The sequence below is a fragment of the Mus musculus genome, chromosome 7 (genome assembly GCF_000001635.26).
Source record: "Mus musculus strain C57BL/6J chromosome 7, GRCm38.p6 C57BL/6J".
Lineage (NCBI taxonomy): Eukaryota > Metazoa > Chordata > Mammalia > Rodentia > Muridae > Mus > Mus musculus.
This window is the reverse complement of record NC_000073.6, coordinates 37,286,603-37,311,792: the sequence shown is the minus strand read 5'-3', so window position 1 is coordinate 37,311,792 and position 25,190 is coordinate 37,286,603. Positions and strand designations below refer to the sequence as shown.

General features: G+C 47.0%; 2 long non-coding RNA genes across 2 annotated transcripts; both read right to left on the bottom strand.

Moving 5' to 3' along the window:
• Nucleotides 1-6,616: 6,616 nt before the first annotated feature.
• On the bottom strand, nt 6,617-11,229 carry Gm28077. Its single transcript, XR_391282.2, has 2 exons — nt 7,775-11,229; nt 6,617-6,650 (listed from the first exon to the last, which is right to left on the bottom strand). It is a non-coding gene; the product is annotated as a predicted gene 28077 (long non-coding RNA).
• Nucleotides 11,230-11,381: 152 nt separating this feature from the next.
• Nucleotides 11,382-18,618, bottom strand: Gm38439. Its single transcript, XR_391281.2, has 3 exons — nt 18,155-18,618; nt 13,574-13,730; nt 11,382-12,814 (listed from the first exon to the last, which is right to left on the bottom strand). It is a non-coding gene; the product is annotated as a predicted gene, 38439 (long non-coding RNA).
• Between the last annotated feature and the right edge of the window lie 6,572 nt (nt 18,619-25,190).

The following is a 25,190-nucleotide window of genomic DNA, read 5'->3' as shown; positions in this document are numbered from 1 at the left end:
GGTTTGTATCTAAGAAATAAGGATTGGCAAAGCAGAGCTGACCGGTCTCCCTGACTGCTGCCTAGCCTAAGCTCTCTGCTCTGTGCAGTGTTCCTTTGTTGTTGTTTCCTACCAGATACTAGAAAAAAACAAAACAAAACAAAAAACAAAACAAAAGTAACTTTCAGAGCTGGTGGGACACCAGGGCCATTTCCATGGTGGATCTGGGGAGCTCTCCCAGACCGGGTTTCATACTCGAGCCTGGAGAAAGTGAGCCTTGAAACCCCCAAACAGCCAACCAGCCTAACATGGAAGCTGTCTGCTAGGCAGTTTTGTTTTCAGTTTTTATTTCCTTCCTCCAGCAGCCCAGGGTGGAGTAAGGGGGCAGGGGAGTAAGGGAGCGGGTCTCTGTCAATTGGGCAAGTCCGGTACTTGACAGAGTACCAGGCAAGATGGCCCAGGCTGGGCACTTTGTGAGGCATGGCCTCAGGCTGGGGCGTCCAGGCCTTTGTGTTTCCAGAGGCAGGTGTCCCAGGCAAGGACCAGCTGTAACCTGTTAACCAGTCTGGTGATTCGGAGGGCTCAGATGGAAAAGGAAAAGATGGCCACTAGGGTTGGGAGGTGGAGCCTGGAACCCTTCAGCCCCAAGGGTGAGGAAGGGGACACCAAGATGGGGTCCCATGGTAGCCCCGGCAGTCCGCTCCGTCCACGCACACTAAGTTATTGATGCTTATTTGTGCTTTTCTTCAAACCGCTGCTGTTTCCTTCCTGTGATTGTCTCTTCATGGGCACCATTGCTGTTATCAGGACTCAAATCCCTGCAGTGCTGGGGCAGCTGGCTGGAAGAGCCCGTGACATTGTGCTAGGGACACAGCCAAGGAGATGAGAGCCCTCGCTTCCCATGGCAGAATCCAGCAACAGAAGTGATTGTTGGGACTGAGCACGAAACCGGGAAGTGCCTAAGAAATTAGTAGTAAAGTCAGACTAAAGTTCTGGTCTGAAAGCAGACTTTAGCAGGAGAGAAGGAATTTGCAAGACCTTCCTTCCTTAAAGCTACTGGTCTGAAACACACTGCATGCATGCACGCACACACGCACGCACGCACACACGCACAGCACGCTAGCACGCATGCGCACAATGACTACCTAGAACCAAATAGTTTAAATTTTTTTTTTTTTTTTTGGAGGCGATATTCACACAGCATAAGATTCTACCTTCTCAAAGCGTGTTGGGGCCAGTAACACTACCACATATTTTTAGCCCCTCCACAGAAAGCTCAGACCCCGAAAGCAGCCTCCTAACCTGTGTCCAGCTCCTGCTAGGCTGCAGCTTGCTTACTGGTCCCGCAGGCTCCCCTAGCCTGCAGGTTCCATCTCCGTAGATTCACACACCATCCGGCTTTTAGCATCTTTCCTTTTTCACTTAAACATAAGACAATAAGGCACATCCACATTCTAGTGTGCATGCTGTTTCTTTCCCTTTGCAGTCCCTATTTGATTTGGCTATTGCTGGTCTATCTCATTTCAACCACCAGGCCCTCTCAGGACTACCCACCAAAGCCAAGCTGGATTTTATACTCTAGATTTGCCAAACCTGTCCCCACTCTAGGGAGAAGCTTGTGTGGCTTCTCCTTGTCTTTATAATGTTTGGCATGCCGTCCCCTTCTGTCACCAATGGACTCCAGTGTCCCTGACCTTATGCCACAATCAGCACCTTGTTTTTGTCTTTTTTGTCTGGTTTTATTTTTTCTCTCTTCCATGCCTCTGGTCTACTTTTCTCCATTACACAGGGAAAGAGGTGCCTTCCCTTACATTGCCTTTTAAAGCCCTGGTAGAAACATTGCCTAGGACAACATAGGGCCACTAAATACACATTGAACAAATACAAATTACCAGCCACTTTTTTTTTTGGTAGTCATCAATGGAATAATGAGGAAATTGTGATAGCTCTAAAAATAAAATAAAATAAAATAAAAAATAAATCCCAGAAGTGTCAGAGTACTTTGCTTAGCACAAATATAGTTCTTGTGTTTTATATCCAGCATTGTGGGGAGACAAAAGAGGGGCTGGAGAGATGGCTTAGAACTAATAGCACATGGTGTTCCTCTAGAGGACCCAGGATTGGTTCCTAGAAGCATAGTTTGGGCAGTTCACAACCATTGGTGACTCCAACTCTGATGTCCCCTCTGGCTTCTGTTTGCAGTAACCTGCATTTGTGTAGACACAGACATACATGTATAAAGAAGTAAAAATAATAAAATATGTCTTTAAAGATACTACACATATATTTAGTACACACAGGGGAGGAAGAGGAGGAGGAGGAGGAGGAGGAGGAGGAGGAGGAGAAGAAGAAGAAGAAGAAGAAGAAGAAGAAGAAGAAGAAGAAGAAGAAGAAGAAGAAGAAGAAGAAGAAGAAGAAGAAGAAAGAAGGAAGGAAGAAGGAAGGAAGGAGGAGGAGGAGGAGGGGGGAGGAGGAGGAGGAGAAGAAGAAGAAATAAATCTATTTGACAATTTACAGGATAGAAGCTCCCCAACCCTGCCCCAGACAAAGAATATTGACTTAGTTAAACCACAGACCAGCAGGGTTTGGAGTACTTGGGGTGGTTTCTTGCCTTTAGTTCCAGTGTTTGGATGTAGGTGTGAATGGCTGCTTCCCGACAGGCTAGTCTAATAGCCTGCACTAGAGTTATCTGGGACCAGCTCCCTTTACAAAGCCTAGATCAGTGCCTCAGTTTGCTAAGCCTGGACCCTCATAGGGCTCACCAGTAAGGATTTGTCACCTTGTCACCAGAGCAACTCCAGCTCATAGCCTTGCTGGAGGTGACCGCAGCATCACAGTGAAACATTTTCTCTTTTGTTTTGTTTTTCCAGAGCTAGGGTTGAACTAAGGCCTCAGGTAAGATAGACAGCGTTCTCTTACCTAACAGTAACTCCAGCCCTTGAGTGTTTTGAAGCAGTCTCTCTTAGTAAGTAGCACAAACTAGCTTTAAGCTCTCTATGCATCCAAGGGGCAATCTCAAACTTGTATGCTTCCTGTCTCAATCTATCAAGTGCTCGGATGACTGGTACATTCCACCATGCCCATCTGGAAATGCAGACCAGCTACTCTCACAACCGTTGATGTAAAAGACTATATGGCTCCAACTTGTGCTAAGGTGTGGGCAACAGGGACAGAGCCTAGAGGCTGGCCATGTCACCTACAGTCATCCCAGCCCCCTCTCTCACCCTGCTGACCCCAGCCACACTCGTGCCTGTTGACCCTGGGGTCAATACCACCCCTTAATGCCTTTCCATTTCTGAGTTTGCTGACTGGAGTGATTTTTCCGTGAGGTTCACATAAATACTTCAAAAATAATTCACGATGAAGAAGAATGCTCTGGAATGGATGATGGTGTGATGAATTAAACACTTTATATGATGGAGCGTAAATTATTTTAATGCATGTAATAGATCCGACCAGGGAGACTTGGGGCCCTCTAGGTCAGGCTGCTTCACCCCTGGGACCCTGAGGGGTGGTGGGAGCAGGTGGCTGGGAGCCTGCTCTACTGGGGTGTGAATCATCACCTCTCCAGAGACCCATTCTCCAGCACTCGGGTCTTGCTAACCCGAGTAAAGCGAGAGAATGTTTCCACATTGGTTGGGGAGGAGCCCGGAGACAGATGAGCATCTGTTAGATAAGATGATGGCCTGACCCATACATACCCTGACAGTCCACCCATTCATTGTCTGAATTTCTCCAGGAGGCCAGGAGTGTCGCTGTGGGGCCCAGGCATTTAAAATATTTTTGCTTCCTTTGAAACTGACATAAACAAGATGAACGGTCCTGTTCAGGCCACCAGGAAGCAAAGGTTCTTGAAGAGTGTTGAGGACCCAACCAACACACACATTCAGGAGAAGGCAGGCGGAGAAACTAGAAAACGTGCACTTTGTGTGCATCCAAACACAGACATGAATAGGCTTGGTCCTTCTAGGAGGTATGTACACACTATGGATGTCACAGAACAGCATCTGGAGAAGTCTGTGTGATCTTGTCACTACCAAAGCAAGCCTGTGGCCCAAGATGAAAAGACTTGCTGCTTGAAGACGGTGCTACTGACCCTCACAGTCAGGAGAGGCATGGCGAAGGTGCCTGTGCTGATCAGCTGGATGGAAGCATCTCTTCACTTGACCAAGAAAGACAGAGAGAGAGAGAGAGAGAGAGAGAGAGAGAGAGAGAGAGAGAGAGAGAGAGAGAGAGAGAGAGAGAGAGAGAGAATGATGAGGGTCAGGTTTGAGGGGTGGGGATGGGAAAAGAGAGCATTTCAGTCAGCCTAGGACAAGTCCTGAAATTCAAAGACTTAGCTCTTGAACCTCATGATCCTCCTGCCTCAACCCCCTGAGTGCTGAGATTGCAGGTGTGTGCCACCACCTGCAGCTTTGTGAGTATGTTCCATTGTCATGTAGATCAGGATGGAACCGATGAGTAGGGTGAACTCTATAGGGGTTGGCTCTGAGGAAATCCTTCAGGCCTTAAAGTTTAGATGAGACCACACTGTCTTTATGAAGTTCCTGGAAAGAAAACCTTCCAAGTGTTAACCTGTACGCCTGGTGGTTTCGTGGCTTCTTCAGCGGCAGAGGGATCTTCCACTTGCTAACCCTGGGCTTGACAGTAAGGTGCACCTGACCAACAGCAACAACATAAACACCCCAGGCAAACAAAGGATGCCCTCAAAGACCCCACCCTGTGTCCCTGTGTCCTCTCTCCTCACCCCAACTCCACCTCTCCCTCTTTCTACAACTGCAATGACACACTACTCTGACTTTCTACATCTCTAACAAATTCTTCAGAAAACACCTTAAGGAAAGGAAAGATTTCTTTTGAGTCATGGTTTTAGAGCTTTTTGCCGGAGGTTGGCTCTGGGCTTGTGGAGAGACAGAGAGAGTATCACAGGATAAGTGCATGGTAGGAAAGTCGTTCAGTACCAAGGACAAGTTGCACTTCAAAGGTACCATGATTAATTCGGGCTCTGCCTCCAATGACACCATTGGTTCGTTCTGGGTCCAATCACATCTCAGGAATTGGAGCCCCCCCCCCCCGGCCCCCCAGCTGGAGCCAAAGCCTTAAACACCTGAGCTTAGGGGCAACATCTCAGATCCAACTCCCAACACAAGGATACCTTCCAGCCATGGCTGGCTTTTCCTGCATAGAGAACCTCAGGGTCCTGTATTATTCCTGCAAGTACTGGGGTCTTAATGTCCCCAAGCCTACCTCCAACCTCAGAAGTTTCTCCGTAGGACTAAGACCTCTAATTGTCACAGTGGTAACTTGTGCAGGAATGCACCTAGGACTGCCCCATCCCATCATATCGCAATGCCTTGCTTATGCATCTCTCCCTGGTGGTCATTTTTCTAAATGAGCTGTCTGTACCCGTGTCCTGGTGTAAAAGATCCCTACCCATTGAGGAAACCCAGATTAAGACAGAAGCAAAATAAATGGATTGAATTGCATACATGCATGTTTGCATGTGTGCATGCATGCATCTTTGCATAAGTGCATACATGCATCTTTGCATGAATGCAGTCATGGAGGGGCGAGTAAACTATAAAAGTAGCTTACACACAGTCCAAAGTTGTTCCCAGTGATTGTCAAACAGGAGAGTGTGGTGCCTCTCTTCTGAAACGCAGCCTCTCAGGGACCCCTATGTCTCAGCAGGTTACTGGGTTCTGGAGGCAATGTGGAAGGCCTCTGTATTCAGAGGGACAGTCCTGACCTATTCTAAAATATGCCTCCGTATGTCGGACTCCATACATAGCTCTGAACTTGAATTCTAAGAGAATATCCTTGATTTATGAAGATGGTGGTTATAACAGACGGAAAAACTACCATCCAGGTTCTAGCAAGACAATGGTAATCGGAATCTGTTTTGAGCCAAGCCCTGTGAAAATAACATAAAGCCCAGAGAAGTGAGTTGGGTGGGGAGGGTACAGAGAAGCTCTGATGAGGAGAGGATTCAGCGCCTCCTCCAGATGGCTCCTTCCCACCTACCCCCACCCATTTTGATACGAGGACAGGAACGAATCAAACACCTGAAGGCAGAAACAGAAGGCTCCCCCGAAGATTGGACAGAGAAAGCCAGACGATTCTGAGCACTTAACAACAGGCAGCCTTCTCCCAGAACTGGCTGTAAGCGTGGCTAAGAATAGACCCAGTCCAGGATGGCTGAGTCTTTCTCCATGAGTGATTCTACACGGTACAGCATCACTCTGCTCTGCCTGGCTAGGTGTGAGGGGCCAAGAGTGCGATAAAGTCAGAGATGTCATTACAAAGTACAATGACTTGAGTGGTTTCTAAGCGGAAGAGTTTATTTCCCTGGAAAACACAAGGTCAAGGTACTCCCCCAGGCACTGGCGTGGGGGTTCACGTCCTAACTCGGATGGCTGGTGTTTCCTCTGTGTTCACATGCTGAAAGCGTCCTTGCATTCTAGAAGCTTTCTTTCTCTTCTTTTCTTTTCTTTTCTTTTCTTTTCTTTTCTTTTCTTTTCTTTTCTTTTCTTTTCTTTTCTTTTCTTTTCTTTTCTTTTCTTTTCTTTTCTTTTCTTTTCTTTTCCTTTTCTTTTCTTTTCTTTTCTTTCCTTTCCTTTTCTTTTCTTTTCTTTCCTTTTCTTTTTTTATAAAGACAGCAAGGCAGCTTTCTGCAGTTGAGACAAAAAATACCCAATACAATTAGCTTCAATTAACTTCAAAGAGAAAGGACCTCAGGTCTCATGGCTTCTGAGGCTCCAGTCTCCAGTCTCCTGGCTTTGTTTGATTCTGGGCTTGTGGTAAAGCAGACCACCATGACCAAGCAACACTGCTCAGTCATGGCAACCAGAAAGCAAGAGAAGAAGCCAAGGAAAAGACATACCCTTGAAGACCATGACCCCAAAGACATATTCCTGCCAAATAAGTCCACCTCCCAAGGTTTCCAAGTATACTAGAAAATTACACATCAATCAGTAGATGAATCCGTTCCAGAACCTTCTCCCTTAAAAGTCCACATGAGAAAGACTTGGATGGCAGCTTTGAGTGAACTGAGTAGAGCCTGAAGGTTTGACATCATCAATGGACTGATCTTTTGATAGCCTCATGAGATGAGAGAATGATTGAGTAATAGGGTCTGGCTAGAAGATATCAATCACATAGTAGAAAGACACCCCCTGTTCTTGGTCATTTCCTTTCTGTTTCCTGTTTGTCATCCAGTACCATGTTCTATCACAATGCTCTTCTTCACTACCTCCAAGAAATAATGGAGTCAAGAGGCCATCTACTAAACCCTCTAAAACCACAAACCCCAAAGGGTCTCCCCTCTTCTTGTTTGTTGTTGTTTGTTTGTTTGTTTGTTTTCGCAGGGGGCAGGAGAATCTGTCATGTCACAGGATAAAGGGCTGGCTACTACAGGGCCCATGAAGGCTTTTCTTGTCCACTCACAGTGTCAGAGACACACTAGGAATTTAGTTAAGCCCACTTCTGGGTGTGGCTAGTAGGATGCTTCTAGAGAGGACTAACTGAGTTAGGAAGATGTATAATATGGGTGTCACCATCCCTTAGGCTAGGAGACCAGATGACATAAAATGAGAAAAAGGAGAAGAGCCAATCAACAGAGGCATTGCGTCTCTCTGCTTCCTGGCCGCCATTATGTGAGTGAGTCACTTTGCTCTGCCATCCCCTCTCCACCATGACTGCCTGACTAACTCTTGTGAAAATGTGATCCAACTTAACCTTTCTTCCCTAACAGTTTGCTCTTTCAGGTATATTGCTATGGCAATGCGATACTTACCTACTGACCTTCAGCTCCCAAGGGACATCGGACTAGGTACCGAATAGGATGATGTCATCTGTTCTCTCTTCAGTTCAGTGTTTAAATGTATATGAGGAGCTTCTCCATTCTGGACATGTACTTGTTCGGTGTAGAAGCTCGGTGTTGTGAAAGAGACAGAGAAATACTTCAAGATTTTGCATCCCATCTCAGAGACCTAGAATGACCCTGGTGACTTGACGATGCTTTTGTTTGGCTTGGACCTTAGGACCTGTCCCTCACTCTCCAATATAGGGGCCTAAAGGGTGAAGACAGGGAAACCCTTATCTCTCCTACCACTCAGGCCCTCTAGTTGGTAGAATTCAGGAACTGTCATGTTGGGCAGAAAAGGCATGTTAGTGTCAATGTGCAAGCCACTCATTTGTGCCTCCTTGGCAGGCCCCTTCTTGCCAACACCTCTGGTGAGCAGCTTCTGACCGGGCTGTTCGCCTTTACCCTTTCATCGTTCAGAAATCCAATTTTACAAGCTGTTGGTCCCGAGTGTGGACGGTTGCATTTTATTAATTTGGAAAAATATTATTTTTTAATGACCCTTGGAGACAGTTCTTTGCCCATTGCTGCTGCTGCATCCCAAAGCTCTTTGTTTGTGTTCCTTTTTATTGTCTGGAGTACAAAGAGGCTGCCTTGGACATTGTGCTGCCTCAGTATTGAACTGTTGCCACTAAACACCATGGCCCTTTCCTTCGGCTGTCATGGTGAGCTGGGAAGTAATATTCACACGTCCCTCCAGGGAGTCATCACTGCGAACTATATGGTACTTTTAGTAACACCAAGACAACACCTGGTTTCAGGCATAAGACTGACTCATCCCCTTGCCAGAGTTTGTACAAAGGCCCACAGTCAAGGTGGGAACACATATCCTTGTTCCCAAATGTCTCTTCCCTCCCTTTCATAAACAAGATGACTGTCTGTAGTATTCGGACCTTGTTGTCCTGAAGGATGTCCTTCTGCTTGCACCAGGGATGAGTCTCTATGCTCAAGGCAGGAGAGCTGAACCCCTCAGCAGGTATGCCTCTGATGTCCTGCTCCCAGCCCTGCCCACCACGGCTGATCTGAATGTCACTGAAAGTTGCCCAGCCAGAGTTTCAAGGTTCGGTCTGAGAAGCTCTGGCTTCCACCTTCAGTTGTTCCTGGAAGACTCTGACCCTTTTCCTGGAACTTCCCATTGGCTCCAGCGCCTTCCAGGAGACCATGCATTCTCAGAACTGACTTGGCAAATGATGACCGTCTTAGGGCACATATTGTCTCCTTGACCAGGAGGGCTCTGGGACAAGGTTTTTGATTCTTTTCTGTGCTTGCTTGGAATAACCACAGGAGTGGAATCGGAGTTCTTACCATGAGGCTTGACTGATGGATGCCAAAATAGGTCACTGGCCTCCACATTTTTGTGTAGTTGGGTGGATTGGGAGATCAGAAGGACTGAAGGATAGAAAGCCACAAGTTCCACAGAGAAATTTTTTTTAGACATGACTTGCCCTGCATCAGCTATTGACCTTGTAGCATGGGGTGCTAGTGCCTACTGGACACCAGTGTCTAAAACCTTTTTTTCCACTGACAGAACCATCATTTGTCCCAAAGGCTGCCTTTACTGCACGCTCGGTGTCTTGCATCAGCATTGTGTGAGACTAACAGAACAAGTTATGCTTATGAACTTTTGTTCTAAGATAGCATCTCACTGTGTGGCCCAGGCTGGCCTTGAACTTATAATCCTCCCACCTAAGCTCCCTGAGAGCTGGGATTACAGACATGCACTGCACCATCAGAAACAACCACCAGCAACCATCATTCTGGTTGTTTTCATGTACTCTTTTCAAGGCTGACTGGTTTAAGACTGCACCATAATTCTATTGGCTCCCTTCAAAGATAGCGCCATTAAGCAGACCACGTAATTGAAAACAGAAATCATAGTGCCTGAATGTTAGGTAGCCTTCTCTTCTTTGCACAGTGGCCGAGGACTGACTACCCCTTTCTTTTCTTCCTTGTGTGGCTTTCCCTACTCTCCCTCCCGGAATGGGACCTGAAACCTCAGTGGATCTTCACAGAACTGATTCTTTTGTCTCTATGACCCCTATTTGAATAGGTGTGACCTTGGCTGGGGGTTTCTTCCTCTCATTTCTGAAGCGGGTGACAGTCTAGCAATGCATGGGGGGGTGTTGTGGGGAGCAATGCATGGGTGTGGCACATCAAAGGGTCAAAGACAGGGACTGGCAATCCTGTGCACACGCACCACGTGTTTGCTCGTGAAGGATGGCGATACCGTACGCCTGTGCCAGGAGCAGTGGTAACGGATGGACTCGGCCTTTCGGCTCACTGCAGTATTCCTCCAAAGTAGATCATTATTCCGTATGGAATAAATAGTGTTATCGGGCTGATATGCTTAAGGCTAATGAGCCCATGTCTAGCATCTGAGCAGCCAGATAACAAGACATGTTTTTCTCCATTGGCTTCTATTGATGTATTAATTAATGAAATCCAAGATTCCCCTTTGAGCTGGAGGAGTGCTTAAATCACTCTCAAGCTGTACCCAGTGCCGCTCCACTCCTGCTGCCAGACGCAGTGCAGGGCTGGGGTCAGCAGCACGAACTTCTGGCTGGCCTGGCCCAGGTAGGATCAGAAGCAGGGAGGAGGATCAAGAGACCCCTGAAGAAGAACACCCCAAGGGTCACTTTTTGTCCTAGATCTGGGCCACACTCTAGCTGGCAAACTCTTCTGTTGCTTCTTCCTTCGCAGGTGGCCATAGAGGACCTGCTTGTGGGTCTAGGTCTGACTTTCACCAAACCACATCCTCTGTGACTTCTCTTTCCAGGGTGCCTTAGGGTGTGCCCGGATAGCAGACTCTTTCTTCTCAACAGATTGAGATACCCAAAGATTTAGGGGTTATTCTTCTGTCTGTTTTGTTTAGTGTGATCAATGGGACCCAGGTGTTGCCATTACTCATGCTGGGACTCTAAGGACCCCAGTGCTTATTAACTCCATAGCTTGGTCAACTTCTTTAAATTCTCTGGGCCTCAATTCCCTCCTCTGTGGAATGGAGTGCTAATATGCCATCTAAAGTGGGTTTGTGGCAGCCATAGGAACCAGTGTGTGAAGTTGTTCTGGGAACTCAGAATCAACAGAGCAGGGGGCTGGTTACAGTTCATGGTAGGGATAAATGTATTAATTATGCAATGGGCAAGAAAATATTGGTGCAAAGATACTCCTTCAAAAAAAGAAGTTATAATTTCCATACCATCTAGGAATTTTAGAGTTTTTTTTTCTTATTAAGATTAGGATATTATTAGGGGTTTTTTCTAACTTGTAATAGAATATTATTAAGAGAGCTGCTCTAACATTTAAATATAGTCTGTGATGCTCAATATATTTTCTATATAGGAAGGGATAGGTGCCAGGTGGTGGTGGCAAATGCATTTAATCCCAGCACTTGGGAAGCAGAGGTATGTGGGGATCTGAGTTCGAGGTCAGCCTTGTCTACAAAGCAAGTTCCAGGATAGTCAGGCTACACAGAGAAACCCTGTCTTGAAACAAACACCCCAACACCTCCACCACCACCACCACCACCACCACCGCCAACAACAACAACATAGAGGATCAATTTCCATCTTCAAGAACCTTGATGGACCTGTTTATTTGTTTCTTGACCTCTAAGGAACACTACACTTCTTAGAATCTATAAGAAACTATGTATAGACAGGTAGACATGCTCCATATATCTCTTACATTACCATCTGCCCTAGCACCCCAAATATAACAACTGGCTCCCAGACTCCGTATGAAACCAGCTACCCCACATCCCATATGCAACCATGTACCTTATATCATATTACCAGGTATCCCTACCCTAACCCCGACTCAGATCCAAAGTCATGGTTCAATGGAATTTTCTTTGAGGTCTCATATGTGGACTTTTTCAAGGATGTCACTGTTGTCTTCCAACCCAAAAGAACAAGGCAGCCTCAGGCTGTCACATGGTCCAGCCCACTCAAGCTGAGCTCTGAAGCCTGGGAGAAGAGGGTCTCTAAGAAGCATGCTAATGTATGGTCTCACTGGTCTACAACTGGGAGTTCATGCCTCAGTCACTGGCCTTGCCCAGCCACCCTCTCTGGTGTCACTATAAACAATGACGCACAATGGCTACTAAATGGCCTGGGCCACACACCCCTTGCATATGACATCTGGCATCCTGACATTCAGCACAGGTCAATGTTCATTGTCATGACCTGAAATGGTCATACCCCCACCCTATCCACACCCACATTTCATACCCACACACCTACCCAATGGTTTGTAAAGCAGACCAGACTCTATTTAGAATCAATAACCACTTAGAATGAAAATCCGAGCTGAACTATAAACCATAAAAGCCCCTGATTATTTCATTAGTAATTTGCTAATTGACATTAGATATTTAATTACACATTCCAAATATTTGATGAATTATTTCAGCTCCACATAGAGAGCCGTGGATGGGGGACTCCATCTTTTCAGGAAACAGAAAGCCCAGAGAGAGAACTCGCAGGAAGCATCCCTGTCTACTGTCTATGGGTAGCTCAGGTCTGAAACAGGAGTGGAGGGGTTCGCCATGGCTTTGAAGGCGCCCACCCAGCCAGTTGAGAAGACTAACTTGGATCCAGGGGCCGGAGTTTCTTCCTCTCTCGGGGGCTTGCTCAGCATCCATGCAGCAGCTTTGTGCCCGCTTTTCTTTTGGAGACATTATCTTTTCTGCTTTGATCTGCTTCCCACAACATAAGGTGATCCCTCCCCCCTCTCCTTTTTATCCGTAGACGATGGGCTGTTTTTTGACATGACTGAAAAGGAGCCAGCCCCTGGCCACTCATCCCTCACTCTCACCCTGTCCCCTTGTCCTCCCAGTTCACCTCTGGCAGCAGGTCCTGTCTGCATCGGACACCAGATGGCCCCCACAACCTTCTTAGAATGGATTTGCATTAGATAATGCTCCTCTCTGAGTCTGGCTCCCTCCCTTAAGGTGTGGGAGCTGTTTCTCTAGTAGGAAAAGAAAATGATAATTTCAAGTGCAAGTAAAATGGAAAAAAAAAAGCACAAATGTTCATTTCTGTTTCTTTTAGGATCCTTCTGAGGATAAGTGGGCACCAAATTTAAGCACCCCATCCCCCAAACATGCCCTGTTTCTTGTCTATGCTTGGATCCCTGATCTGCTGGGCTATCTTTACTGGTCAAAGTATCATGGGATAATTTACAGCGATCCAGAAGTGTGTATGTGTGAGGCCAGGTGTTTGCTCTCAGTCAGCAGACAGTGTCCTCTCTGCTGGTCGGCTTCTCACTTCATCTCAGCGTGAACTGAGAACTGAACTGGCCCCAGAAGGCAGCTACGTATGCAGTGGCTCACACAGTACACGCTTGGTCAGGCCTGTGCTAGGCCAAAGGCAGCATAGCACACATTTCTTACTGGTTCGCACATGGGATCATCTGCTATTCTCTTAACAGATTGTGATAGACCATACGTGGGGCTTCTAGTGACCATTCTAGAGACTCCCAGGGAGGATGAAATGGGTAATATGAAGAAGCAAGCCACATCCGGGCCACAAACCTATAATATGCATCAGAAGGAAGAAAATCGTTCTTAAAGGGCCAGCTCCACTCTGTGCGGAAGAACCAGGAGTACCTCTCACCTCCTCCTGCTACAATTTCTAGATGCAGAAAGGGGTGCCATTTGAAATTAGATTAAGGACCCCCAAAGGCCCGTGTTTGGAAGATGCCAGTGGGTGCCTTCCTCAGACAGACCTGTCAAGATGTCCTCAATGCTAGATGACACAAATGAAGCCTGAAGGCCAAAGCCCGCTGCTGGTCTGTCCATGGTGAATCTGAGGCCTGGTCCTCGCCCGCTCTGCTCCTAACGGCATCCTCCAATGATCACGACCGACTATCTTGGTGTGCTTATCTATAACACAAAGGCAATGCACTCAGCCCAGCTCCCTGATCAAGAGGACCCCTTGAGGAAAGGTTTGCAAAAGTGACTCACAGCAGACCCCAAGTGGTGGCAGAGGAGGGTTGGTTCATGAGCCATTAGCTTTTGGCTCCATCTCTGGCTCCTGAGCTTTAAAATGTACCTGTATTCTAGCCAGCCTGTATAAATAGATAGGCCAGTTTTTATGAGAAGCTGCCTCAAGTCCCCTTGGAAATAGTATGGGCATAAAATAGAAACCAATAAAGCAGTGTTTTCAGTAGAAATCTGGCTGCAAGATCAGCACTGAGGAACGTTTGCGTTCCTTCTGCACGGAGAGCCACTTGGAAATCACTGTGCATCCACAAGCACTGAGGGGCAGAGAGGAGGCCCTGGGTGTGTCCCCACAGGGCTGAGGCTGGTTTTTAATACAGGCCTTCCTCTCCTTCTGGGCTTTGTCTACATTGCCATCCCAGACCCCACAACTCGTCCCCGCCCCCATACACACCAGGCATTTTCCCCTTGCTCTTTTCTGGGCAATCTACCATTTGCACCTCTTTCAGAGCTGTAGAAGACTCAGTTCTTCTGCAGCTCCAGATCAATGTCTAACAACTGAATAAAAGAGAAAATCCCATCGTTAATTGGAAACAAAGCCGGGACTGTAGAAAGAGCTTTATCACCCGGGTAAATCTTGAAGCCAAGGTGTGACAGGTCTGATTAACCGATTAGGCTGATTCACTTCCCCTGGCTCGCTGCTTCTTTCTTCGGATTCTGTTTTCTAGTCTATAAGATCTGTGGGACCAACAACAGGGACGTTTGCCATAGGAAGCCTCCCTGGATCTCCCAGAGCCTGGGCTTCTCCTCCTCTAGGCACCGCGTTGTACCTGGGCGTTGTCGAGGCCCCTTACAGTCTAAGTTCTCTCTCTCCTTCCTCCCTGGGGACAGTTTATTCCACGGCCAGTGTCACCGGAGCTGGATGCTGCCGAGTTTTCCCCACAGCAATCAGGTGCTCCCTGGTGATTTTGTTTTCCTGTGACGTGTTTTAGTTTGGCAGAACTTGGAATCGAACCCACGGTCCTACAAGCTATGTAAGCACCCTGCCCATTGGCCGTTTCCTCAGTCCTACTGTTTTGCTTTAGAAAAAAAAAAGGATGAAAGAAATTAATTGGAGGTGAATGAAATTAATTAAGCTGAGGATTTTGTGAACTAGAGAGAGAGCCTATTGGATCTATGGATGCCACACTGGAACATCGAGCTTATTAGGGCTGACCCCAGCTACTGGTCCAGTACCAATGTTTCTGCCTCAGGACCCAGAATGGTCCTGAAATATGGTGGTAGGCAGAGTAGCATAAATGTGTTTCTGCTCAAGGCAGGACCAGTTCCCTTTTCTGAAGGTGAGAGCAGCTAATGGCCTTGGAGCTGGTCTTCCAAGGACAAAACAGGGGTGCAGGTTGGGGGTGGGGGTGGGGGTGGAATGGTACTTTTGAAGCTAAAGGAATTCCCTAAACTGCACCCTCAGGCAAATGTCATCTGCCTTAGGTAAGGTTACTATTGCTGAGATGAAACACCATGACCAAAGCAACCTGAAGAGGAAAGGGTTTATTCCATTCACAATCCCATATTGGGAGTTGGAGGGTATGGAAGTGGACTCAAACTTATGATTTGGATCATTTTAAGGCTGAGAACTGTGGGTGGAGAAAAAGCCTGGTTTATCTGACTACTAGGCACTTACAGTCGTCTGATTTTAATGGAGAGAATCAAAATTCTAGAATATTTTTAAACAAAACCTTTCATTAAACCTGAGTGGTCTCAGTAACCGATGCTAATGGCTGGGAAGTGTGGACAAGTGGGTGTCCTGCTGACCTTGCACGCCTGAAGGACCCACGGCCATCTACGACTAGTGTGGGACCTGCCAGCACCCTGAGGGTGGGCCTGATACACTTGAGAAGTAATTGTCTTAAAAGGTTCTGAAGCGATGCCCCATGGCGTCTGTTCACAGTGTCCTTGCTCAGCAAATCTTTGTGTACCGACAGAGCAAGCTACTGTGTGTCTGACTCATGGCTGAATTTCTATGCATTACATAATGGAAGCAAATTAGTAAAGGATGTTGGATTGGGAGTATCACCCTTTAGCATCTAGGACTTAGAAGGATGTGGTTGGTCTGCCCCAGTTAAGGGGTACAAGTGATGGAGCTATTGCATCCGGTGAGTCTCAGGTGGACTCTGCCTTGGAAAGATAGGACATGGCCTGGAGAACTGGAAGGATTCTTTGGCTTAAGTGTTGACTCAGGGCTTCTCAACCCTGGAAACACCATGCCTGATGATGACTCTGCCATAGAGGCTGTCATGATGGTAGGCTAGTTAGCAGCATCCTTAGCCTGGGCCCATCGTTGCAGGGAACAGCTGGTGTTGAGCAGCAATGCCTCCAGACACTGAATATTCAGTGGGGAGCTGATTTGGCCTTTACTGAGAATCATTGATATGGTGGATTTGACTCAACTAGAACCTGCCTAAAAGTCCCCAAGGCCAGTGTGTGTGTGTGTGTGTGTGTGTGTGTGTGTGTGTGTGTGTGTGTGTCTGTGTGTCTGTGTGTCTGTGTGTCTGTGTGTGTGTGTCTATGTGTCTGTATCTGTGTGTGTCTATGTACATGTGTATGTGTCTCTGTGTGTGTGTCTATGTGTGTATATGTACGTCTGTGTGTGTGTGTGTGTGTGTGTGTGTATACTTGTGTGGATGAGTGTAATTGCCTAGTCTCACATGTATGCTCACCGAAAGTCCATTTTGGGTTTTGTCCTAGTTTGCTTCTCAACAGCTGTGATGAAATGATGATCAAAGTCATATTGGGAAGGGAAGGGAAGGGCTTATTTGGCTTATACATCCAGGTCTCAGTCTGTCATCAAGGGAAGCCAGGGCAGGAACACAAGAAGTTCTTGAGGCAGAAACCACGGAGGACTGTTGTTTACTAGCTTGCTCCCTCTGGCTTGTTCATTGGCTTTTTAAATATAGCCTAGATCCACTTGCCTAGGGAAGGTTCCGCCCGCAGTGGGCTGGGCCCTCCTACATCAATTAGCAATTAAGAAAATGCCCATGGACATGGGTGTAAGCCAGTCTGATGGGGGACACGGGTGCAAGCCAGTCTGATGGGGGACACGGGTGTAAGCCAGTCTGATGGGGGACACGGGTGTAAGCCAGTCTGATGGGGGGCACGGGTGTAAGCCAGTCTGATGGGGGACACGGGTGTAAGCCAGTCTGATGGGGGACACGGATGTAAGCCAGTCTGATGGGGGACACGGGTGTAAGCCAGTCTGATGGGGGACACGGGTGTAAGCCAGTCTGATGGGGATAATCCTTCAGCTGAGGTTCCTTCTTTGCAAGTGACTCTAGTTTGTGTCAAGTTGACTAAAGTAGCCAGCAGAGTTGTTTTCCTCAGTTTCTCTAAATCTTCAAGGTTGGGTCTCTTTTTGAAGTCAGAACTCACAGATTGAGGCAGCCGCACCCCACCCCCCATGGCATCTGTTCAGTTAGCTCATGGAGGCCTCCCCACCCCCACCTCCCATGTCCTGACCCCTGCCTCAGTCCTGGGGTTAGAGACCTTTGCCACCACACCTTTCTTTTGCGTGTGTTGAGGTTTGAACCCAGGTCCCCATGCAGTACAGCAAGCAATTTACCCTCCCAGTCATCTCCTCTGCCTAGGGTTTTGAGTGTGTAGGTCTCAGCTGGCGGCACTGTGATCAAAGGCTGTGGGATAGTTGAGGGGTAGGGCCTTGCTGGAGGAAGTAGGTCATCTAAGTGAGAAGGCCATGCTTTCTGAAGTTATAACTGGTCCCCAAACCCCAGCCTCTCTTCTCTCTGCTTTTTCTCTGCCATGGAGTAAAGAGCTCCCCTCGTGGATACTTCTACCAACAGGAACGTTCCTCCTCACCACAGACCCAGAATGAACGCGTGCCAGGGACGGTGGGCTGAACCCTCTGAAACCATAAGCCAAAATTTGACTTCCCTGCTTCACATTAATTCTGTCCAGGGTTTGGGTCACAGCTATGCCGATGGAGCTAATGCACTGCCCTCAACCAGTTTAACTTTTGCTATAATGACAACATTCATGGCAAGTGGGTCAGAAACCCGGGGAGAGAAAAGCCAATATTCACTCTGTCTCGTAATGGTCCTATAATTCCAATCCCAGAAAGTCCTTTCTGCTTTCGTCTTTTCTAAGAACTATATTTCTGAGGTCCCTGGTGACACATCGGACTCATTAAGGCCTCTTAATTCCCTCATGAGTTATGGCTAGAAGGGTCTGAAGGCCCAGCATCTCCCCTTATTACACCTGTAGTTATGAGCAGTAACTACGGCCTTTATTGCAGCATTACGCACCAGCCATTAAATTTGAGGCATGAAAATGATTTTTTTCACCCCAAATCCACTTACCACTGGCACCTTTCCGTGCATGCTCTCAGACCAAAGCGAGCCCTCCCTCGCAGACTCTGCTTCCGAAGACAGTGCCTCTGTCTGACGACACCGGACTTGCAGAACCTGCCCGTCAATCACTCTTCATCTCGGTACACAGAGTCCACGTTCAGGGCTTCTCAGATGCTGGCATGAGCTAATATTCAGCTCAATAAAACACAACCTGGAGTCGTCTCTCACGGCCCACTTCAACAAAGGATCTCTATTCTGCCTTATAGAAGCCTGGTAGGACTAAAACCTTCATTGTTTAGCTTGAGGCCAAATGCTGCAAGCAGAAAAACTATCTTTTTTTTTTTTCTGCAGTGAAAACCGGTGCCAATCAAAACCGGTGCCATTATGACCTATTCTTACCTAAGAGGAATTAAAACAAAGACGTACACAGTATTGGCACCCTCAGAGTCGACAGGCAAGTTCCCATGCGCACAGCCGAGAGAGGAGACTAGACTTAGGGCATACACATTTGAAACCCTGAAGGAAGACCTGAGCAACGTGACTTCATTTTTGTGGCTTAGGGTTTTGTGTTTATGAGGAAATTGCCCTTTCTTCACCAGGAGAAAGTTTTGAAACCTGAATATTAATGTTGCTCCGTTGCGGTATGTATAAATAACTTTGGACATATCCCGAGGCTTCTGTGTGGAACTCAGATGCAGAGTGTGTGGCGAAACGCTGGCAGGCCTTGGTGTGGCATACATAGGACACCGTTCAAAGGAGGAAAGAAAGAAAAGCATCCAGTCTTTGTCTCTCATGAAAGAGTTAACAGAAAGAAATAAAATCAGATATGTGTAGCCTCCAGACGTCCATTAAAGTGCGGAATGCTGTTCTCTATCACGGAGAGCATGCCAGATGTTCAAACTATCTCTAATCATTGCAGATGTAATGGAGTAGAATGTTGCAGTTTGTGAGTTTACTGGCATTAATCCTATATACTGCACAAGGGAAAAGATTTTAAATATATAATTATATCTCATTAATACTCAGGTTTTATTTCCCTTCCACGAAACAGGACTTATTAAAGCGACCATTTCCCGCATGTTTTCTTTCTGTGCTTGGCCCCGATTTAATCCTGTGTGCATTCCACGTGTGAATATATACTAACTAACCTGGGTGCAGGGAGACACCCAGGAACTCATGTACGTCCACTGCTACCCACGCCCACTTTTATATGCATGAGAGGTTTTCATATTCTAAATCGATAAGAGGGACCTCACTGAAGACTTTTTGACTCGCTCTTTGGCTTTTCTTCATGCCAGAAATATTTGTATTTCTTAATTTGAAAGGAAATTGCCTGTTCTGTCTCTCAGTCTTTAGTGCATGTCAGGAGAGGGTGCGTTCTGGGCTCTGGAGGCGGGGGGTGGGAGAGGGAGCCTGGGTGTTGGTGGGAAAAGACCCCTGCCTACTTGTGGGACTTACCAGAAAACTGAAAGTTTCTCTGGATTCTGTCCATAAAAACCACACGATCAGAATGTGTCTCAAGAGGAGTGTGGGGTGGGGGTGTGGATACAGAACAGAAGTCCCCTCTTGGGCACACCCCACATTTCTTCCCCAAATGAAATAGCAATGATGATACGAACCAACTAAACCATCCCGATATGCTGAGCACCAATGACGGGCTGTCTCCAGAGCTGGCAGCCAGCCTCCTGCTTAGCTGGGGGAATACCCAGTCAGCCGCTGGCTCACTTCTCCTTGTAGCCACCAGCTGTCCTTTCTGGCCTTCTCCCTACATGTCCAGATCCTCATTGTCCCGTGGGTCTGGCTTCCTTGCCTGGGGTGAGTGTACATGTGTGGAGCTAAGAAGTGCCGGCTTTCTGGTTTTCTTTTTCTTTTGTCGCACCCATTGCACCAAACATCTTACTTAGGCCCAGTGCAGGTTGGGCAAGTGCGCTATTGCTGAGCTGTATCCCCAGGCCTGGGAGCTTGCTTTTTATAAAAAAAAGATATATGTGCCTCTTGTCTGTGTTAATGTTTCCATATGCATAGTTATGTGCGTCCATGTGGAGACCCGAGGTTAACATTGAGCCTCTTTCTCTGGCACTGTGTAGTGTATATGTTGAGCTAGGTGAACTGAAAGTTTATTCTTTGGCTAGTCAGGCTAGCGAGTGTGCTCTGAGGACTCCCTGTCTCTGCCTCCTTCTGCTTTTAATGTGAATTCTGAGGATATGAATTCAGGTCTGCATACCCGCACAGCAAACGCTACCGTGGCAGAGCTGTCTGTACAATACCTGCAGAGGTATTGATTGACAAAGAGACTTTTGAGCTTACTGACAGGTCTATGACCTCAGCCTTGGGAGGCTGAGGCAGGATAACGGAGAGCTGAAAGCCAGCCTGGGCTACATTGGGAGTTTGAATCCAGCCTAGGTTACATAGCATCACCTTTGTTCACAGTGTAGCCATTTAACTTTCAGCACTTGCTTCTTTCTGTATATTACAAGTTAGGTCGCTTGTGATGACTTCCTTGGTCATTCTCTTAATGACCTCCTATGCCCAGACAGTAGCAACCTTGGTCAAGGCCACTCCAGCATCAGGTACAGTGTCTGAATGTAACCAGTACGACCTACCTCTCTCTCTTTTTTTTTAATGAGAGAAGAAAAGGAATAAATTAATGGGTAGTGAAGGCCTTTTGGGAACAGCTGGGTGGGGCTGACAATTTAGTCCAACGTCCTTAGCTATCATTTTTGGCGAGGAAGAGAGTTTGATGGATCCTGCAATAATGAGATTGACGAGACAGATGGTCGCTGCCAGGAATTCAGCAGAGGCCAGGGTGATGGAGAGGCGACTGCTTCATGTCAGAACCAGGGGGCGGGGGCGGGAGGTGTGGGAAGCTCTGTGGAGGCTTTAGTCTCCTGAGGAAAGTGAACTGCGGGTCACATGGAGGGCGGGTGATGTGTAAGCCTGAAACAAGGAGGCTGGGCACACAACTCAAAGGCGCCAGGGTATGTGGTCAGCGGAGCAGAGCAAGAGGCTAGGAAAAGCCCCCGAGGAGCACCCTGGGAGGAGGCAGTGCAGGTTGAAGTCGGATGGACGGATGGGCGAGGGTGAGAGTCTGCGCGATAGAGTTCAGCACCGCGGTCTCATCTGACTCACCTGCTTTAATTTTAATTTTTAAAACACTTACTCTTTCACCTCTCCTGACTCCCCCATCAACAGCTCTCCCCTCCTCTTCCCTCCCTCTTCTTTGTGAGACACAATGACCAGAAGGAACAAAAAGCCTCGTAAGATGCAGAGCCAGAGAGAGCAGACCCATTGGAGAGAATTAAAGGATGAGGAAGGCTAATCTAGCTTCGTTCTCTTACTTCCATCACAGTGGAGTGGAAGCCAGGATGTGAAATGAGAGGACCAACAGCTGGAAGAATTATCGGATTGCCAAGTGGGCGGAGCATCCTAAGCAGGGCCAAAGAGAGTGCAATGTCTGCCTTACCCAGGCCCAGCCAGGTGCTAGCTAGCATCTGTCTCTAGGGCCAGTGCTCCCTGTGGGGTACTGGGATCTGGAAGAGGCTGTCACCTGGCTAGGGCAGGTGGAGGCTGAGTTGGAGGGGTGGTGAGCGAGGAGGAGAATTTGTTTAAGAATAAGATCACAAGGAGGAGGAAACAGAAGAGTGCAGCAATGATTTCAAAACAGGACCTTTCTGTAGAACAGCAACAACCAAGGAAAGAGAACAGCAATCTGACAACCGGGCAGAGAAGCCCTTCTTCTTGTAGGAGAAACCGTTATTTCTTCATTGCTTTGCGGAGCACAATTTATAATTTTTATTCCTGTTTGTTTTTGGTTTTGTTTTTTTTTTGTTTTTTGTTTTTTGTTTTTGTTTTGTTTTGTTTTGTTTTGTTTTTTGTCTTTTAAACCTTCACTATTCACATTCCTGCCTTCGATACAGGATCAGTTGCTGCAGAGGGGGAAGAGCCAACTCTGACTGCATATTTGCCAAATGCAAGAAGGATGGCCAAAGTGAATGCAGGGATAGATAATTGATCAAGGTGGATCGACGCCAAGAATCATTATAGAGTGTTCTATTAATGAAACCTGAGCATGCTTGAGAGTTTTAAATGCTATGATATGCTAAGCCCTCTAAGGGGAAACTGCCAAGAGCTGGTAAGAAGCAGGAGACTAAGTGTTGTTAGGGGACAGCTGTGGGGTGGCAAGGGAAACTCATGGATAGGATTTACATACCTGGTTCTGGGGGAGTTGCTTTGCCCCAAGGCCAGCAGGGGCTACTCAAGGGGAGAGCATCAGCAGAGGCTGCTAGTCTGATTTCACAATGCAGTGCTAATCCACACAAGCCCTATGCTCAGGGGCTGGTCTTGGGCAGGCTCTGGAGTAAGGCAGATCACCTTTCACCATGAGAGATGGTCATGAACCCTTCTTCCAGCTTGAGATAAAATGATCCACTTAGCAACAGAACTATCTTTCTCTTTTTGTTCAGTACTGGGAATTAAGCCAGGGTGTTGTAAATAGTAGCCAAATTCTAGACCACTGAGCAACTCTCCCGCTGGCTCCCACTGGTAGATTCGAGCTAAGCGAGTATCTTTGGAAGCTAAGACCTTTGCAGCTAAAGATCCCAGAGCTGTGCTGTGCAGGAAGCACCTGCCTCCCTAAATGGTCCCTGCAAGCAGGGAGTAGACCTTCTGGTTCCACCTCTTAGTTTTCTAGAACCAGGCTGAAGTCACAAGCTTGTGTCACAGGCTTTGATGCCACAGGGTGGCTCTTCACAGAATGTTTTTAAGATGGCACTTCCGTGTGTCTCTCTCAGGCGTTTCTTCTTTCCACTCAGTTGGAAGCCTACGGGTGATGGAGTATAACAACACAGGAACACTCCATGATCCTCACTCCCCAACTTCCTCTTCTATGAAATGGACTCCCTGGTCTGATAAGTTAATATTTTGGAGCTCATTCTTTGCAGGCAAGGTATTGCCAGTGAAGAACTTTTAAAAAACAAAAGTGAATTCAGACGTATTTTAGCTCATTCCTGACACAGGAATTCCTGACACTTCCATAGTGAAAGGTCTATGTCACCAATGTCTCACTGTAGGGCTGGTTGGCTTCCTCAAGGGGTAGCACTGTATCTGCCTTCAGTGTTGATGTCTGTTGTTGCTAGTTAGGTGGAACGGCTGTGTCCACAGCACAGTACTGGGGTGTCTACTTGGCTGTTTCCATGGAAAGTGCTCTCAAGAAAGCTTTAAATGATATTAAGACAGCCGTGCTTATTTGCATATACAAATCCATGCATGGCTACTCTAGACCGCTCTATCTGTGGGCTTTTAATAGTTAGGTAAAGGTTTTATGGTATGTCATTATGATAAGGCCAAAAGACCAGAAGCAGGTCACTGATAGTAAGTTGTCTGTTACAGTCCCTGGAAAGTGGGCATGCCACATCATGCAGGGCACAAAGAGAAAGCAGAAGGGTCTTTCAGGACACAGAAGGAATGAGGGAAGGCATGGTTGAGAGACTTTGTGGTTTCCATGGGAAGACATGGATGGATTAGCCTAAGAGAACTATTTAGGCTTGAAGTCGGCTACTTTGAGTAATTTTGGCAGACTCCAAGGTATCAGAACTGACCCTGGTCGTCTTGTTCCTGACTCTAAGTTGATTAGGGCCAGGGAATATTGTCCCCAAAGGAGAAGGGGATGTTGCGAGGTCAATAAAGAATGTGGCAGAACGGGAGTTTGGGTTTGGATTGATTCGTTTTATTCTGCAAGAGATGTCTACCCAGGGGAGAAGTTTCAGACTCTAAGCCCTGGGAGAGGTCTATGCTGGGTCAGCAACAGCTCAAGATCTCAAAACATCATAAAATGCAGAAAGTTAAAACAACAACAACAACAACAACAACCAAACAAGCAAAGAAACCTGACATACAATTAGGGCTAGGAAATGGCTGAGCAGTTGAGATTACATGCTGCTCTGGCAGAGGACCCAGGTTTGGTTCTTAGCTCCCATAGTGTGAATATTAACCATCTGTAACTTCAGTTACATCTGACACCTTCTCCTTACTTCTGGGGGCACACATGGGATTTACATACATATTTGTAGGCAAAACATTCATACACATACAATTGAATAAAGCTTTAATAAAAATAACAGTCCCCAGATGATTGAGGCATAATTTCTCATGTTAAAGGTTCTTGTCCATTTAACTTTTCCTATTGCCTATGAGTTCATATGCATCGTGCAGTTTCTTTCTTTCTTTCTTTCTTTCTTTCTTTCTTTCTTTCTTTCTTTCTTTCTTTCTTTCTTTCTTTCTTTCTTTCTTTCTTTCTTTTTTCTTTCTTCCTTCCTCCCTCCCTCCCTCCCTCCCTCCCTCCCTCCCTCCCTCCCTCCCTCCCTCCCTCCCTCCCTCCCTCCCTTCCTTTTGGTTTTCCAGGCAGGGTTTATTTGTGTAACCCTGGCTGTCCTGAAACTTGCTCTGTAGAACAGGCTGGCCTCAAACCCACAGAGATCCTCCTGTCTCTGTTCCTGAGGGCTGGGATTAAAGCTGTGTGCCACCACTACCCTGCTAGTTAGGGTTTCCATTGCTGTGATAAAATACCATGAGCAAAAGCAAGTTGGAGAGGGAAAGGTTTATTTCAGCTTATATTTCCATATAACAGTCCATCATTGGAGAAGTCAGGGCAGGAACTCAATCAGGGCAGCAACCTGGGGACAGAGGCCATGGAGGAGTGCTGCTTACACAAAAGAGGGCTTGCTGCCCATGCCTTGCAATCATGATTTCTCATAGCCCCTGGACCACCAGCCCTGGGGTAACACTGCCCACAATAAGCTGGGCACTATCACACCAATCATCAATCAAGAAAATGTACCACAGGTTTGCCTACAGGCCATTCAGGTGGAGGCATTTATTTTTTTTAACTGAAGTTCTCTCTTCTAAAAGGACCCCAGCCAGCCCATACAACATAACCTTTACCTATTTCATTGTCCATATAAATTGAATAGCCAGGTCCTCAGACTAACCCATCCAGGTTCCCCTCTGTCACTTCTTTCATAGCCATGTCTGAGTGTTGGGCAGTAAG